This window comes from Neodiprion virginianus, chromosome 3 (assembly GCF_021901495.1).
Source record: "Neodiprion virginianus isolate iyNeoVirg1 chromosome 3, iyNeoVirg1.1, whole genome shotgun sequence".
NCBI classification, from domain to species: Eukaryota; Metazoa; Arthropoda; class Insecta; order Hymenoptera; family Diprionidae; genus Neodiprion; species Neodiprion virginianus.
In genome coordinates, this window is record NC_060879.1 from 29779864 (window position 1) to 29799159 (window position 19296).

General features: G+C 41.1%; 1 protein-coding gene and 1 long non-coding RNA gene across 2 annotated transcripts in view; one reads left to right on the top strand and one right to left on the bottom strand.

Annotated features, from left to right (window-relative positions):
- The window catches only part of LOC124299919 (cadherin-87A), a 163944-nt gene that overhangs the window by 135899 nt on the left and 8749 nt on the right, over positions 1-19296 (bottom strand). The gene's annotated exons all lie outside the window — the stretch shown is intronic.
- LOC124299921 (uncharacterized) lies at positions 16490-17862 on the top strand. The gene is made up of 3 exons (XR_006907105.1): positions 16490-16724; positions 17223-17473; positions 17548-17862. It is a non-coding gene; the product is annotated as an uncharacterized LOC124299921 (long non-coding RNA).

The window sequence follows — 19296 nt, forward strand, 5'->3', positions numbered from 1 at the left end:
GGCTCCGTCCGGGGGCCCTTTGGCGAATTTCCCACGAGAAACCCGCGTCCTCTCTTCACATCCGGCCACCCCGAGACTGGGCTAGGCTGCCGCAGAGGAGAGGAGAAGAGAACAGAAATTAAATGTTTGCCTACAAGCTTCACGCGCGCGCCTCAATCCCCACTAAAAGGAGCAAACAGCAATTTGAGTGGCTCGGTTCTCTGCCGCGATGGTGTTAAGGTGCAGTGCGGCTATCAACCCCCCGGTCTATTCGTACTCACGGATCACTGCGGAGTATCGCTTAACATTTTTTGCTTTTTATATCTCACCCTCGGTACTGGGATGAAGTTATTTGCGACCGTATACGTGTAATGAAAAATCAGCTATCCGTGAATATTTAACACAAAAATAACGCGCATGCTTCGAAGTGATTGTTGGAAAATATAATGAACAACTCGTTGTAGTCTGCCATTGGCGTATTAGTTTCAGCTTGCCTTACATTACGCAACTGTGAAATTGCAACATCACCGCAGGAGCGTTGCAATTGCTGAAGGACAATTTGTGATGTAGACAGAACAGAAAAGCTGCAGCAGGAAGTATGGCACGTCGGACAACGTTGGGGAAATATCGTTCTTGCACCCATTAAACTTAAAACCGATATTCGATTTTTGCATAAACGATATTTTAATGCCTCGCTAAATTGCTGGCTCTGGAGAAATGAAAAATTCCACCACGTTACCAGTATTATACATACCGCCATTTCCTGCAGTACAATCGCGGATTCAGTCGTCATATACATTTCTCACGAACATACGTCGAATGGGTAGTTAAAATTATTGCGTTATAATCATTCTACGGTGGTAAAATACGCACAAGTATATCCAGCGACCAGCTACATTGGAGGAAAGAGGGAATATCGATTCAACGTTGGGTGTACATTGTAGATATATACGTATATTAAGGGTGTATTTAACTCTAACACGCCCCGCCAATCAGTCGAATTTGGGAATATATGGGAAAATGAGTGCATTTGAAATTTTTCAAAGAAAACTGTTTATTATTTTAAAACTGTATTATCATAAAAAAATCTCCTCCGGCTATTTTGTAGGAAATTTAATTCGCTACAAAAAAGATCTCTTGTAAAATCATCGTAAATCTAATATTTATCACGTTATTAGAGAAAAAAGGAAGACAGTTCTTAGCTGATAACGGAATCAATATTAGATTTACGATAATTTTACAATAGATCTTTTTTGTAGAGAATTAAATTTCCTACAGAATAGAGTGAGAAAATTTTTTTTAAATACATGGTTTTAAAGTGTTTAATTAAAAGTTTTCTTGAAAAATTTACAAATGCATCCATTTTTCCATGTAAAAATTCGACTGCTTAGTGGAGCGTGTTATAGTTATCGGAAAAATTCGGGGATTGAACCAGACTTGTTTCTAAATATGTTGATTACTTTTGGGGGGGTGAACGCAAAAAAATTCCGACATGATCGAAACAAGAACCACCCTAATACACACGTGTATTGTACACCCACCCGCAGTTTCTCTCGAACTGCAAAATTCGTGAAAATGTAAAATAATTTAGCTACGGTCTGGTACATTTACTTGATCGCACACACGAGTCGAGACCTTTGTTTCCCTCATTCCGCGAGATGAGCAACCGACGAATGGCGATGAAAATGATAGACGAAGCTGCAGCCGTCGAGTCGGTCGTTATTTACTACAGAGTTCGAAGTATAAGCTCTGACAATTTTAAAACGGTGGCACAAATTTCTGCATTGAAAAAAACTGTAATAACGTAGACAAATTTTCCTTCAAGAGCTTACAGCTTTTCAAAACGTACTTCCGCATATCCGTTACACGCCGCAGCCACTGACCTACCGCAAACATTATCACCATTGCAATATACGTACAAAGTATAGAAGAAAGAACGAGGAGAACATTAACGCGGACTTGAAGCTCATTGTCAGTGAAAAATGCATTCCGGAAACGAACAAACGAGCGCTAAACGGTTCTCCTCGCCCTCCGACGGCTGAACGTTCCTCGATTGACGGAACACTAATTTGTTAGTGTTTGCCTTTTTAGCAACGCGTCTCGTCTCGCGGCGTGCGTGCGGTTTTAAAGAGCAGAAATTCACCGTGACGTTGTACAAGGTACCACGGATTTCTCCTTTCCATCGTCATTGAAAGCGTCTCTGATCCCCCGACTTGATTTTTAATCAAACAATAGCGTCGCAGCAGCGTATCTTCCCAAATATACACTCGTTCCAATAATTTCGAGCAGAAAACAACTAATTGAAATACATGGCATAACGGCGTCAAGTGAAACCGATACGTCTATAAAGGTATACAATACAAAATTTATTTCAACAGAAAAAGCGACGAAGAAATAATTAAAATTTTACAGGATGTCTGATAACGTAATATTACACAGTTCCGTTATACTTTCGGTATTTTCATCTAATTTCAAAGCGTACAGTTTCTTCCTTGGAATATTGAAAATACCTTAGTCGCATAACCGATATGCATTTGAGAGTTCGATCACGATCCATTATAACGCTAAACATGTTTTATTATTTACGCAGGTAAATAAATGTTTTCAACGAATTTTCTCCACAGATTTTTTCTTATACATGTGTATGTGTACGTATACGTAGCCTGCACATGACGATAGATTTTTTGCACCTTTGAGATGTATACAATCCGCAAAACGACGAAAAGATAAAAATTTCTGAGGCTGCGAGATCGAATTTCGCGCGCAGTGTACACCTAATTATACAGACGCTGCAGAGAGTGTGTAGTAGAGGATAGCGGAGTTATGACTTTCTCCCCTGTCGAAGGTAAACGAAGCAACCCTCGTAATTCAGTTACACTAGTCGACGGACGAAGCACGCCCAGATTTCATAATCCGTTTTGTCTATACGCACGTACATAGCCATTCCCACCCCTCCCTCAGATTCCCCGGGGAGACGCGTACGAATAAGAGAGAGACGTACAAGCCGCAACGACTTGCCGCAATTTGAAGAATAATAATCGCGTTAGACCTCCGCGGGTATGAAAATTTATTTCACCTCGCAATCAACGTGTGAGCAAAGTTATTCCTGGAATACCGCAATTACTTTACCGGCTAAAAATTGAAAGCGGGGGCGGGAATTAACAAACACCCCGCATATTCGTAACACACACACGACACAACGCATATATATGTACGTTGTATATAGAGTATACACTGCGCGTAAAAAAAAATAAAATCGATAATTTTTTACCAGCTTTCAACTACCTAAAACTATAGTTTGTCGTGAAAAAATAACCTCCGTGAAGAATGAGCCTTGTCCTGAGAAATTTGGTAATTCCGGATCATGTCAAAGTATGGTTTCGGGTAGTTTAAAGCTGACGAAAATTATGGATTTTTTTTTGGCACAGTGTTTATATGATATAGAGACATAATAACTCGCGCATGCGCATCTTCTGACATATTATTAGAAGCGAAGAGAAAAGAGAGACAGAGACAGAGTGAGCGTTAGAGAGAGCAAAGAGAAGATATGCGCGCGCGTAGAATTTGCGGAAATAAATCAAAGTTATTTTTTCCCTGAAGGATATAGGCTTTAGGATATCGAAGGCGGTATCGGTCGTTGTTCTTTTTTCATGTCTATATACATAAAAAAAAAAGTGATCCCTGCGGCATTCCCACGTATATATATATTCGCGTATGTACACCATATACGTATACCATAGAGCCGATGCGGTGTACATAAATTCACAGTGACTTCTCTCTCTTCCGTTGATGGAACGGAGTTATCGAGGCAACATTCTACCTGCTTCTGCAGTTATTATTGGCCTCGATTTCGCCAAGAACGCGTTGTATGATCGAAACATCATTCAAAATGTCCTACACACCCACACACACGGATATATACAAATATATCGATATAAGGTTCGTTCCCAACATACTGACGTGTGTATAATAGGTACAATATAGACGATCGTGTATTGTGAAATGACCGGAGGATATGTATAACACGAATATACGAAGGGGTTTTCCACCCCTCATCGCGTGGTTCGAATGTTTTTTTTCTCTTCTTTTCGTACAAGTCTGGAAGGGATGGAGTTTGATGGAAAAAATGTCAATTGCATCATACGCCTCGTTGCATTACAGAGTCGATTTTTTCACACGTCTGCCCGCCGCACAAGAGTCGTGAAAAAATTTTGACATCCGGTATTATCGTCCTCAGATACGGCGAAACTTTGCACCAGGTATATATTTATAAACTCGTTTGCCTACACGCGGCTTCATCCACAAATCCGCGCGTAAAAAAACCTTTTCCTTCTAATTTCCTTTTCACATGATCCGAGTTGAACCCCTCGAACGTCGCGTCGTCCTCTGCCACTGTGAAAATTCCCTCCATTCAATCCGCGGTACAAATATTCGCTAATGGGGGGGCAAGCGGAGAAAGTATATTGCCGAATTTTCCTACACTCTGCTGCTAACAAACTCTTCGAAAAGACCGTAACTGATCCTTTGACGAAGATCGAGAAAAGCCGGAACCTCTGTAGGATATTTTCACCATTCCTTAGCTCTCTGCGCCATATCATTACCGCGGCATATTCCATTGAATATTACAAACTCAAGCGTATAGCCCTCAAACCAATTTCCTAAATTGCCTTTCTGTCAAGTTTCAACTTGTATTAGGTTGATTATAACAAACGTAAATAGTACATCCAACGTTAACAAAACCGTGACTAATCGTAAGTCTTTTCGAAGAACTCTCTGAATAACTGAATTTTTATATTTCTGACCTTCGGCAAAGCACAAATGTAATTTTGCTGAAACCATACAGAAAAAAATTGCAAAGGGATTAATTTTTGTAAGATTTGACTTCCTTAAATCTGCAATTAAGTGCATATTTTAGCGGCAAAAATCAACCGACAAATGTCTCACTATGGTAATTTTTATTTTATACTTATATCTTAACCTTTTTGAAATATCGAAATGGCGATTGAGACTGACATTCCTTCGTCCTATATATTCAAATATATAACATAATAGACTACGTATATATATATATAAAATCTCGTTTTAATTTCGGCTATCAAAAACATTTGGCGCTTATTCGCGAGATGAAAGACATTATTCCGCGAATTCTCCCTCCTCTTGCGAAAAGCTGGCGAGTACCTTTCAATAATTAACAAGGCTGGAATTAACCCCGTCAATAACCTCTCGACGCAGAAGAAAGGGCAAATATCCCAAGTGAAATTGAATTTTCGGAATACTCGATGTTATGAGGGTTGATCGTCGCGTCTGACATAGAAAGTATGCGTGTATAAATTCCAGCTATGCAGCGCCTTATAATAAAAGCTGCAGTGATATATCTGTAAAATTTTCCCCTCTTGCTTATAATCCCTGAACAAGAGAGTGACGCTACATAACTTGAAAATCGCAATCAAAACTTCGTCTTCGTTATTACGTCAATAAGATAACGCCGTGTAAATGCGAGATGTGACCATAAAAATTGTCACCGAAACGAATATGTTTCACATAATTGATTCGATTACTTATTCATTACTTTAGTCAAATGAAACGGCTCTCAAAGCTAAAAATACCAATTTATTCGAGGATACTAACGAGTGTTCGTCCCACGCGACAAAGTGGCCTCCATTACCAGTTTTCGTTAGATCGGTCTGAGTAATGTCTTTAGGCAAGAAAAGTGTTCATAAATTTGTAAGGCAAATTTAACATGCCATGGGGTTCTACAACGAGGAGAAGGAGGCAGGAAGGTTGGGGCGGGTCGGGGAGGGGGTGGCGAGGTGTTGAATCCATAAGTAGAGCCCTGCCCCATCCCTCCCCTATCTCGAGCGCACCTTGTACCCGGGCGTTGCGAAATATAGATGAATTCAATCAATGTCTAACGAACGTGACATTCGGTTGGAAAATTTACTAACAAAACTGTGACAACGACGATTTGCACGAGCCTGAAGGTAATGAACTTTTCGATTCATTCGTTATCATTATTGCTATTATTATTCAATCCTCCCCGGCATAAAACAATGTTTGACGAAAATTGTATTTAACAAAATACAGTTGACACGTAAAATCAATAGCGACGTACGATTGTACGTACGTACGTATGCCTAATATTAGAGGAAATAGCTTTTCGGTAAATAAAAGGTACGTACATAGGTATGAATAATATTTATTTTACTCGCAGCTCATTGGATCGAGTCAAAAATACATTTTTTAATTAACGCTAGCCGTTGAAATACATGCTGCGGCACAACTCAAACCCAGAGAAGCGAGACAGAGAGAGAGAGAGAGAGAGAGAGAGAGAGTGAGAGCGGCAGAGAAAGAAAAAAAAAAAGCGAGAGAATTATGGCTCGACACGTCGTAGCTGGGAAAGGCCACCAGCCTCACCTCGCTGGATCAGATTTTGCTTTCACCGTAGACATAGACGACTACAATATATAAGTGCAGGCAGCAACTGTTTCAAGTTTTTTTTAGCTACTCGGCTGAGCCGAAAACCTTGTCCTTCTCGCGGTAATGGAAATGGTCCGCAAAGCACCCCGTGCATACGACGAAGAAAGGGTAGTAACTGGTGACCTCTTATTCAAGAACACGCGGCAGCGGCGGCGGCGGCTGCAATATGTATGGGATTTTTCGCAAAACTCACGATGACTGCAAAGACGGTATTCTTTCAGACATCATCTACTTTTACTCGAACACAGCCCTTATCCTGTGCAGCATCGACGCGATCGAATCTATACGCGTCCTCCGCTGTGTAAGGTACCTGAGTTAGCGTATGCCGTGTATGCCCGAGTACATCGAGTGGGAGTATACATGTAATCGCGAGTCTCGGGCTTGTTCATCCTCGTATAGAGATCACTCTCCTCTTCTCTCTCGCCGCTGGCACCCTTTCCGTTCCCCTCCGCGTTGATGCCTGAGTTTCTCGACGTGCTTATACGGCCGGGATAACCGGTCTGCAACGCATAGATAGGGTATGCACGGTGCTGTTCCTGCTGGTCTTCCGTGCCTCGCGAGAGTTTCACGATAGCGTTTTGTCGATAAATCGATCGGCTCTATACAGACTGGTGTGGAAGTTATTGAAAAATATAAAAACTGAGAAATGCGTGTAGTTGATAAGAAACGCCCGAGACGGCTGTAGTATTATTCGTTCATCCCTCTGCAGATAACGACCAATTCCCAAAACGCGGATATGAACGTTAGGCGATGTTCGTTCGTCCGACAGGTTGGCGGGCTTCGAAATTTAATGACCGAGGTCGGCTAGCGTGAATAGAGTTCCGGTATATGGATATAGAGGGTTATTACATCTGGTCCGTCCGAAATACCGCAAATTCTCACCGTATACGGCATTAGTTGCGGAAAATAATAATTCATATATCACTGTGCGTGCGTTAATGCGCTGGGCAGAAAGTAATTATATTTATAGAGGTTAATTCGCATCCATCGGATAATTGACAAAGGGATAGGAATCCTCAACGCACAGTGTATAGGTATATACAATACCTACCCCTAGACGCAGGCATGCACGCACGCACATACTGGATGCGGTACATCAGGCCGAGGCTTTCTGTTCTCAAATCCGAGTGAAATTGCGTTCCGTCATAATTTCGCGAAACATTAGAAATTTAATTCCTACGCAATCCTGCACAATTTTATTAAAACCCCACGTCTCGCGTCTCAGATATCACTTCATTCGCGTTTGTCCGGCGACAGTATGAAGAAAAAAGGGAAAAATATTTAAAAAAAGAAGAAAAAAAAAAATAACCACAAGAGTGATGAAATAGCGTGTGGGAGGGGGGTGGTAAAAAGGGGGGAGAACCGGAAGAAACCCGCGGCGAAATAAACCACGGCACATTCCTTTATTTCTTTCCATCGGTCATTATTTGCTCGGGGACAGAACTCGGCTCTCATTCTTTTCTTCCACGGCACGTATATTCTATAAGATATTGCCTCTGTTCCAGATAGATCGAACTCGAGAAAGGGGTAGGTGGTGGGAGGATGCGAGGATCGCTGGGGGATCAGGCGACAGGGATAAGGAGGGGTGGAGAACGGAGGTGCCGCTGCCAACGTGACGAAGTGAACGCCACGACCGCCAACCGGTATCACCTGTGCGATCTTGGTTACATCGGAACACCGCGACGAGGCGAGAGGGCCGCACTGACAATGAACGCCGGAAAGGGAAAAGGGGTGCTGGGTGGGGGTAGAGGGGGAGCGATCAGAGGAAATCGCACATGGGGACCACCGAATCCAGCTGAAGCAACTCCGGAGATTAATTTTGCGTACTAACGACAAGTAGACGTCGCTATACTGTCCGCAATGTATGCAGGCTGTGTACTGTAAGAATGACTAAATATAATCGATTTTCGATCGAATGGATTATTTTTGCCCGATTGATTGAGTATAATGGATTATTTTGCAAACACGAACAATCGACCAACCCGGTTATTTCTCCTCGCAAATCGGTTTTTGTTCTTGACTCCTATTAACGATCAAGTACAATATCAATTTATGTGACGAGTGTATGAATTATATTATCATTGTCTTACTTACCAAGTACCTATTTGATGCAATAAGTGAAAGATAAATGAATATTTTCGCCTGAAATTGAAAAATATTGCAAATAAAACTGTAAATTACCAAAAAACTTTTCCGGCAGTAAGACTGCGTAATGAAACTTACGAAATTTTGGTTTAACACGCACATTGCAGTTTCAGGGAAAAAAAGAGATAATCTGTTGATCGATCAATTATTACCGATTCAATCGAGTCGTGTTCGATTATTTTTTTGGGCTCGATTAATCGACGCATCGATTATTTTTAGCTTAATGGCCATCGCTACTGTGTATATAACCGTTCGGTGTAGGTACTAGTCTATGCTGAGATTCCCTACGAAATTATTGACTCGGCGTGTTTGTTCGTCGAACAGAATGGCCAAACGGTGAAGAGGATCCTTCCTCGCGAGTCCCGAAAGATTACGATCAAAACGAGTGGACGACCGAGTTGCCCGTACTTCAAACGTCGTCAAACGTCGATGGAACGTGAATTATGCGGATCGTCTGATAGCCGTGTGGCTGACAATAAACCAAAAGTATATTTTAAAAGCGTAAACGCTACGGCACTGTGGTGGTCTGCGGTTTGACTTCAGCCTGGATATTACGACACAAAGATTTTATACGTCGTATAAACATGATGAAAAATGTGAAGATATTGATTATATACCCACAGTAATGACACCACGCCACAATGGAGTTTCCTGACGTTCTTCTGCGAAATATATTACACATAGAGACGCTGACAAAGCGCCGCATATTTCGCGGGAATCATCACACCGGGTATCGTATACTACATACATACATATATATATATATATATATATATATATATATATATATAAACCCGTTGTGTTGTTGCAATATTCACTTTTTGTCATCGCAAGATCGAACATGCTGAATGCTACTTTTTCCACGATATACACAGAGGTGTTATATGTATGGAAGTATATGACATACACGGTATACGAAAATGCCGTCGAGATAAGAGCTTGTTCCCTGTATACGTCGACGATGTAAAAATGCGCAAGAAACTGGATAGATGCACCCAGTGATTTGATAAAAAAAAGCGGAAAACACGCGTGGCCGTCAATGATCTCGGAAGACAAAAGGCGACGAAGTGGAAGTTACACGCTTTGCCTATCATGGGTATAAAATATTTTCAAGGGAAACGTAAGAGGAAACAGAAAAGCGTGAGGCTACATTTTCTACAGGCTAGTAAGACGAATCGTGCGGTAGAGCTCTCCGACGACGGTTTTCATGGATTGATCAATTCGAGTTGGTTAAAGTCGAGTGGATACGGGGCTGGGCGAAACGCGATGCTGAAATAATAAACTGTCTGAGGGGTGAAAGTACTCATATAGAAGTGCGAGGAGGTGTGTAAAAACAAAGAAGAAGAAGAAGATGAAGAAAAAGAGAACAGAACCGCGAATTTAGGAACCGAATCGAAGAACCAAAGTACAAAAACAAGACTTTTCCCGTTCGACAGAGCAGAAGTTATCGCCGCTATTTCTTCGACTATTATTCTTTCGGCCTTTGGCGAATTCGGACCACTGCCTCCACCGCAGCCTAGCCTGCAACGGCGAGAAATCCGCGAGCTAGACCCACCTTATATATATATATATACATATCCTCCCTCACTTTATTCCCGACTTGCCTGCTTCACCTGCCGCCATGTTTCACCCCGCCGTTGATACCTGCCCCTTTTTGATCACCCCATTATCATTCTCATTTACCACCCGTGAAAGCCTCGTGCAATTCAAGGAGGGAGAAGGAAAAGGAAGAGGAGAAGAAGAAGAAGTGGAATAGGAATAAGAATAAGAAGAGGAATAAGAGGAATAAGAAGAAGAAGAAGAAGAAGAGTCCGCATCGGCGCCCCTCCGGCTCCGGGATAAAATCCTCCTGACCCCTTCTCGCATGCTCCAGTGCCGGTAACTAGGTAACATCGGAAGCCACGAGGTCGATGCTTCGGGTTGTTCAATGAGTCGCGAGCGGGGGATGACTGGGGACGGTAGGTATAAGTCAATCCTGTGCCCCTCCCTTACCCTCCCCGCCGCTGCCTCTTCTGTTCCTTTCCATTCCGCCCCCAGGTAGGATCTCGAAGGCCCCCGCAGCATTTTAACCAGGCGAACATCCGCGAAACTCAATCGTCGGAACCTTCTTAACCTTTGATCCAATTTCAGCGTTCCATTAGAATTCAACCCGCATGCAAATCCACCGTCCACGTATTTTTGATTCCGACGTTATATATTTGAATCGAACGGTAACTGACGGCTGCAGGCCGCGGCGAGTAGGCAAAAAAGAGGGGGAAAAAAGGAAGAAGGAAAAAGGTATAAAATTTCCCGGAGGTTATTCACGGAAATCAGGGAAATGGCACGAGCACGTATACATCGAGGACTTACAACCGCAGGTAAAATATACACTATCCATGGTAATAATAATGTTTCCTTTACACGTTGGATGAGTGTAATAGGAGTAGTAGACGTTACTGCACGCAGCGTATCGGTGATGCTTGCAGTAACCGAGCCGATTCGATGGAGCGAAAAATGTAGTTTTTCAACGTCGAAGTGCTGATCGAAAAAAATGAAAAAGTACGCTATTCAAAACTCCGTTGTTGTTCGAACCGAACAACCAATTTAATTTTCAATAAAGTTTGTATACAGTTTTTCACGGTGATCGAAATGGCAAGAGATTTTTTTGGTCATTTTTCTTTATTTATTGCGTAGTCAACAACTACTGATTTCAAGCTTATCAAATACTGCGCAATAGAATATCTCCGGATCTTGTAGATATAGTGATAGATACACTTCGGCCGTGTTTTAATCAATTTGAAATTTAGGCGAAATCAGAAATACTCAGAGATCCCTGCAGAAAGAATCAAACAAAAGATAGTTGAAGTAGTCTACGATATCGAATGGTCTGGGTTGAATTCATTATTTTTTAATTTGTCATGCATCAAAACAATGCAAAAATATATACACCCCCCTTAAGGTTTGCTTTTGTAGTATTGCATAATAACGATTTAATAATTTCTCTAGCACAAGTCTGCAGAGATTTTGTACCTGGGATTTGTGTACGTGATTATTGGTATGTTAAGTGACACTAGTAGATGAAAATTACTATCCTTCGTAAAAGTTTGATTTTGCAACCAGGAGAGTGTTATTTCAAAATTGAAGAAAATCTGATTTCAATTATTCAGATAATAAAAAACCGGAACAAATACTCTTTGTGCATTCTACTGATTCACTTTAATTACAACTACCTATTATGTTTCAAAAATTTAGAATATCTACGATTTTGATATTCAGTTAATAAAAAACATTACGTTCCTTAATTTTTGAAATAGCATTCTCCTAACGGTAAAATCAAACTTTCTTGACAAAGATTAATTTTCTTCTGTTTATTATCACGAAACTTATAATAATCACGCACACGAATCTTAAACGTTGTTTAATCGCTGACAGAGGATATCAAAATCTTGCCGAATAAGCAGCAGCGTTAGCGATGCACCGAGATAAACATCATTAGCTAATCGTGAGAGTAAAAACGAACGCATATGAATCTGAAATGTCTTGCTGGACATCTACATATCTAAGACTCAAAAGTATAACGTATATAGGCTGGTAACATTACATCGGCTGCAATGCACCCGCAATGTCAAATGGATCGGTACTAATCGATCACCCCGAAAATATAGGATTCCCCGGAGCGTTGGTTCGACTACCGCCAAATTAGAACGACGGCGTACGTTATTGGCCATTTCAAGAGAGTTTTATCCCTGGCAATAGGAAAAAACTCAGCAGCGGCAACAGCAATGAGCTTGGAGCGTGGGATGAGACGTCATGCACAAGCGTCGGTTAATCTACTTTAAATTGGATAGACTTTCAATTAGCAGAAGCTCCGCGTTGTCAATTATCTTTTCATGTATACGTATGAGTAGTAGTGCAATTTCGACGCCGCCGGCGTGTCGGTGCTGTGGTCCATTTTTACCTCTATGCCATATAAACCGAATTATACGTAGAGGTGGATCAAGCCGTCGAGTATAACTTTCAAATGCAGGAATGGCGCAGCATTGCTCGCTTCTCAACTTCGTCGGAATGGCCATGAATTTTTCACTGCTAATTCTGGCATTTGACAAATGAACAACAAATTTGCAGGAATCATCGTCTGAAGAACTTCAGGAACTGACTGCCCGTCATATTATGAGCAATAATTGACGAGGTCATACAGGGTTCGCACGTTTTTGGAATGTGAAATTCCCCGACTTTTCCAGACATTCCAACCTGAAAGTAAGACTTTCTTCGGTAACCTTTCAAGAAATACGATGCCTATTCAGATTTTCTTTAACACATTCATATTGTTATCTTTAATTTTACCTAGTAACTATCTTACTGCCTTACTATCAATTTACAAACAATAGCCCGCGATTTTCCACAAGAAAAAAACGTAAGAAGATTTGGTATTAAACAATATACATAGAATGTATGAAGCGGTGCGACGAAACGAAATTTTAAGTGCATCTTTTTTGTCCTAAGATCGACAGTACTTTGTACAAGAACGAGTTTATTTCTTCGACAGACTTAAAATTCCAGCTTTATTTTTCCAAGTTTTCCCTATGGGTACGAACCCTGTCATACGTACGACCTGAACCTATACTCTTCGGGGTCTCGGGTTCAAAGTTGAAGCCTTTCGTGACCGTCGTTCACTGTTGACGCGCTCAAAGTTGAACCAGCACGCGGAGAGGTTTATAAAGCCCAGCTCGCTTGGCGAATCGCTGAAACCCTTTTGCACGGATCAGTCGGTTTTAGGCGCCAATGCATTTAAATGCCTGATCCGGCGTAAACGCCGATTCCCTTACACTCGGGCAGTGCCGAAGTTACGCAAGTTATACCGTGTGAGTGAACCTGTAATGTACATAATGTGTGCGGCGCGAAGGCAGGTGCGCCTAAATGCGTGATACAATTTGTACACGAGGTTAAGTCAATGATTAGTAAGATCCCACCGTGTGCATTCAAGTATTTTCACCCCCTCGCCGTCTCGCGCCAAGTGATTTAGTACAGTTTCGGGTAACGGCTGAAATTTCTCGTCGATAGAACTTGGAACAATTTTGCTCACATCACCAACAATGTTTATCCGTGTTTGTCTTATCTGTAACATGAAATGCAGCACGGATGCAGGCTGACGAGGAACTGGATCGTAAAAGGATGTAAAAACTGCTGTCTTTCGATAAGAAAAATGAATGATGGCTAATGTTATATGTATATGTACACACTGAAAACTTGATATACTTGCGACAATATCGAACGAAAACTATACCGTCGACAAAGATTTCACGATTTTTCCCAAACAGCGGAGGACGCGCCATTTTTCCTATTAAGAATACGATAGTTTTGCCTCCTCGTTCGATGATAAAATAAAAACTCTTCCGCAGGGATACAACTTTCACAGAAAACAACCGACCCGAATTACAATTGACGACCAAACGGCGCGTCGTCGTCGAGAGAAAAAACTGGCGCCCAAACAAATAAAAACCCCTATTAGGTACAAACACCTTATATGGTATTCCGAACGAGTTATTCCATTTCTTATTAAACTGGGAACAATCATTGTTTTATCCAACAACAAAGTGAAAGTACGACTATAGTTATAAAAAGTGTGGAAAAATATCACCGGTTCTTTACTTTTCCCGGATATACTCTGAAACTTTAAAACACAAGTGAAAATTCTCAGATTCCCAGTTACATGTAAGTATAAATAATTAGTTATCAGGTTCAATTTCAGCTTTTCAATGACTGCGAGGTCGCCTATGATGCGATAATGTAATTAGCAACATTCGTTTGTTTCAAACATTGAACTACAAGTTCAATCGTTCCGATATCTGGCGGCGTGCATAGATATGGACCTTGTGATAACTAGGACCCGTCTCCCCTACAGCTTAGTGGGGGTGATCGCTGTAATGAAATTCAACCTAGGCTGGTTTGTTTAGGACCTAAGCCTTGACTCTTCCCCTCTGTATGTATATGCATAGATTCTGAACGCGTTGCGTAATACAGGTATACACGATATTGCATTTCTATACATACGTACATACGTAGGTATGCGAGTACGTATTCAGGTAGGTACAACAAACGGTTGCATTCAGGCGAAAAGCAAAGAGCGAAGAGGGTGGCAAGGGGGTGAGCGCCGAGGGGGAGGGAGGGATCTACTCGACGAGGGACCGCAGATGGGGACTACAACCACATTTTCCATGGAATAATGAACATGGTTTTATGCGTTTACCCACCGTTTCCTGCACGTTACTACGCATACCCAGTACACAGGTTCAAGGTGCGTCGACGTATATTTTATTTCACGATACGTACTTCGTGTAATTATAGACAGAGTTTTATGAAGTGGATGCACGGAGTATGGAGTAATATACAAGAAAACGCAAGATATGGAGGTTGGTTAAACTTTGACTTTCAGAAACGCGGATAAAATATCATTTTTGCATAGTCATAGCGTTACAAATGCTCATGTTTGACAACAGATGTCGAAACGAGTGTTCGAGACTACTCGAAAATGTTTCTCGTTTTTTAGTTTAAAAGAAGAAGAAAAAAAAACAAGCATGCAATCAAAAAAAAAAAAATAACATTACTCTGCAGAGAATTGTCAAATATTCGAAGAAAAATTGCAATTTGTAAATTTCTGTTCACTTTCGTCGATTCGTTTCTTGCTCTTATTCTATCACCGAGGCAATTCAATCTTAGCAATCGCGAGTCGCGTCTGCCTGTAAGTTAAAGATCTCCCGGACGAGAGGTGTACGATGAATCCTTTCCTATGGCAATAACAGGGCGCGGGAAATAATTAGGAGAGAAAAGACAATTGGAGGGGGAATGGAAAAAAGAGAAAGCAAGACGTTGCGAGAAGAGTATACATATATACAGCATCGTCGAATATAAGGCGGTCGAAGCCGAGACGTGAGAGGAAAGAATTAAACACAATGGTACCCCGTTCAGCCTCGTACTTCTCTTATACCGTCTCTCAAGTAATAACGTTCACTAGATCGTGTACTTCACTTTCATGCAGGCTGCGCCAGCCAGCGCGGCACAGAGAATCCTGATAACCACCACGGATGAATCTCACGGGAGTATGAAGGAGTCGTAAATCAAATTCGATTACGCAAACTAGTCCATTCTAGATGGTCTCGAGCTGCTGCATCAGTAGCGAGGAAAAGTGTCTATTACAGATACAGGTACATTTATGACGGACAAAGAGAAATTCCCCTTTGCTTTCTTCTGTTCCACAAAGCGTGAAATGCATTTACCGGTCAGATATTGACCGTCGAAGTTGGCCGAGCCCTCTATTACCGGTTCCTTGCCAATATCCCGTAATATATCTGAACGGTTCAACGCCTCCTCGTTGGACACCGTATCGCGTGTGTATATAATAAGATAGTAAATCGAGAAGTAAAAGTGCACGAGCCAAGTTTATAATTTTGTACGGAAAGCCAATTTCTCAAATGTTAGAAAATATTATTATCATCAGCCAGTCAAATTATATTCGAATGAATCGGATAGATATATCGACGACGTATGCGAAATATCCGGGTATTCCGCGCTATATGATCTGCGCGTGAGGCGTTCATGCACGTTAATCTCGAGCCACACGCTTCACGCGTATATCAGCTTCGGTATCGAGTCTTGGAGGATTTGCAGAGGGTACATAAAGCCCACCTTATAGAGACGCGTAACCAAGATCTCGAGTCATTTTTGCGCGAGGTGGATGTATCGATTCAAGATTCTCTGCACGTAGACTGTACGCAATTTTACGAGACACTGCAACGCTCGAGGGTAGCCTCCTGCCGCCGAGGATGTGCAGAATCTTGTATTTCGTTCGTTGAACGCATATATATATATTATATATATATATATATATATACGTACGGGCGGGTGAGTGCAAATTACACAGCTCTGCAGGTTGTTATTTGGACGTTGCGGAGGAGAGCGCGAAGCTAAGAAGGGTAATTAGTCACCCAGGGGCAAGTCTGATGACGTTGTTAAGTGATTCTTTACTCATTAATTCTCTCCCTCTCGCTTCGGGGTGAAAACATACCGTTTCAACTGTATTGCTCTCGGTCGCTGCGGGTACTGCGTACGTGATAATTTCGGACAACGTCTGCCTTCTTCGGAGCAAGGTAGGTATAAGGTAAACCTGTACCCGCGAAACTTATGAGGTTTGAGTTAGTGACGTTATCGTAGCGAAACATTGAGAAAAAATCACTATCTTTCTTATTTTGCGATGATTTTAAAGGAACTAAGTTTTTGAAATATGAGTGTGGTTCGTTATATTAAGATTTAATGAATTTCAGACGATTCCAAAATCGCAAAGTAACAGCTTTTCTTCGGCAGGAATCGTTACGATAACGTTCCTAACTTCAATGTGATCGAAACTCTAAGGCCCTACTCGAATCAGACTCTTACTGTTAACGTGATCACGGCAGTTACATTAAAAGTGGGTATTTCGCCAAACAGACTTTCGGCAAATGAAATTTAAAATAATTAAGAGTCAGAATTCGGAAATCGTTATACACAAGCGCTCGACTCTGCAATCGTATACTACGTTGTACTAGCATGGATGAGGAAACGGTTTCGGCACGGCTTAAATCGCCACTTTTCGTTCCAACACTTCTAAGGTGGAGTTTTGGGCGGCGGGAAATGTCGGAAGTCCCAAGCCGCCACCGACGGGTCGACCAAGTATTTGCTGAACGCCAACATCGATCCTACAGGGACCGCCGTAAGCCGATTTCCATTCGAGAAGGCGGAAGGTTACGCGTCCTCTAAGGACCGTCGTCCAGGTTCAACCTGCTGAACCTCCTCTCGAGTGGCACATGTATGCACGCGTCTTACACGTGTAAAGTCCTCGTATGTGTGGGCATATTCGTAGGTTCGTAGAAATTCAGGGTGCTCAAGTGGGACTTAATTGCACGCGTATATACGTTGAAGGTGATACCATTTCAGCCTCCAGAGTCAGGCTCCAGCTCCTCGGATGTCTACGAGCTTACAAATGGCTTGTGGTACCGACACCCTAATTTAACTTCAACTCCACTCCTTCGCGACACTTTACGGCTCGTAAAGTTGGCCCTGGTGACCGATGAAGACCGCAACCGTGACGCGGATGTTTTACTTCTGATCAAGATACTGCGGTAAACTTAATGCTCGACGATTTCGGTTGATCAAGGATTGAGAAAAAATAATGTATATATACATGTGCACGGGATGTCCCAATTTAAAAAACGCATTGCGGTTTCAACCGACCGAATGGTTCAATTGGAAAATGTGTTTCACAAGTACATATACATATATTAAAAATGATTCGTCGAAGTTGGTCATGGTAAAATATATTTTTATTGATTATTTAAATGGTTGCGACGTTTCGATCGGCTACGGCCAATCATCTTCAGGCAATTTGTAATTATTGACGATCCTACGAGCTTAACGTATAAATAGCATGAGAAAAATGTTTTTAAAACTGTGGAATGTTATAACTTGTCAACGCATTAGTGTACTGATAAGACGTATTGTTATAGGGAATTCAACGCTCTACTATTAAGTTCTCCTATCATTTTATGACAAATCTACTCTTTGAAAAATTACTGAAGGTAAAATGTCAACAAAGGACCTTAAGTAACTCCGTAAGAATAAAATATGCAATGAGCATGAGTTGCAAACGTAATTCGAACGCCGTTCAATCGATTGCAGTGTTGCGTGTAGGATGAAAAGGATTTTCATTCCCCGTTTATGTGGCATCTCCAAGGCCACAAAATCATTAATCCCCTCCGTTTCATGGCACATAAAACATTTCATAACAGTATGTACTGCGTATACATGCGACTCAAATATTATACCCACAAGGTGAAATTTCATCGATTTTATTGAATTTATTGAGATTTGAATGTGCTTTTAAACATTCCAAATGAATAGCGGAGACTTATGGCTAATTAACTACATGTGATCGGAGTTTTATCGCATTTTACCCCAGCTAATACATAAATATTGATTTTTTTTCTGAACCAATGGTGAAATGTGGGTAGCAAAAGAGAGAAAATAACCAAATCGTAATAATGACGTTTTTGGATGCAAGCAAAAATTGATTATTTAAATTAAAACAGACCTAGTAATCAAATCATCCTAGGTGTCAAAGTGTTTGCAAATATCAATTACTGTCGCAGATCAGACCCTAATTCGGTTGTAGCGTAACTTCGGGAATGGCTACCTACATAAGTAATTATCTTTTAATAGCCTCATTAGATACTATATCAAACTAATGTAGGTACTGCGAATAAGAGAAAGTGAAAGGCGTGTCTCATTCGGAAGAAAAAAAAAAGGATAGGTAATAAGTATTGAACTTTAAATTCATTTCTTAACATGACTCACTGAATATTTTTTTCTTTTTGATCCAAAATCTGATTGATCGCGATTTGAAGATAAGAGAAAAAAAAAAAAGAAACATGCCCATCTTTTGTTACTCCGTTTTAAACAATTAAAAACTCATTTCACATAATAGAAAGCCGATCTTATAAGCTTAGCGAATAAAGCACAATACGATGAAGCGACGAAATGGAATCGAGAATCTTGATTGCGAAATAAAACTTGATAAAAACAATACAACAATCTCAAAGGATGAGTATACATATAAATACTTATAAGGTAACAAAAGAAAGAAATATCATGTAAACCTGCAGTGAAAATCCGATAAAGTATATAAAA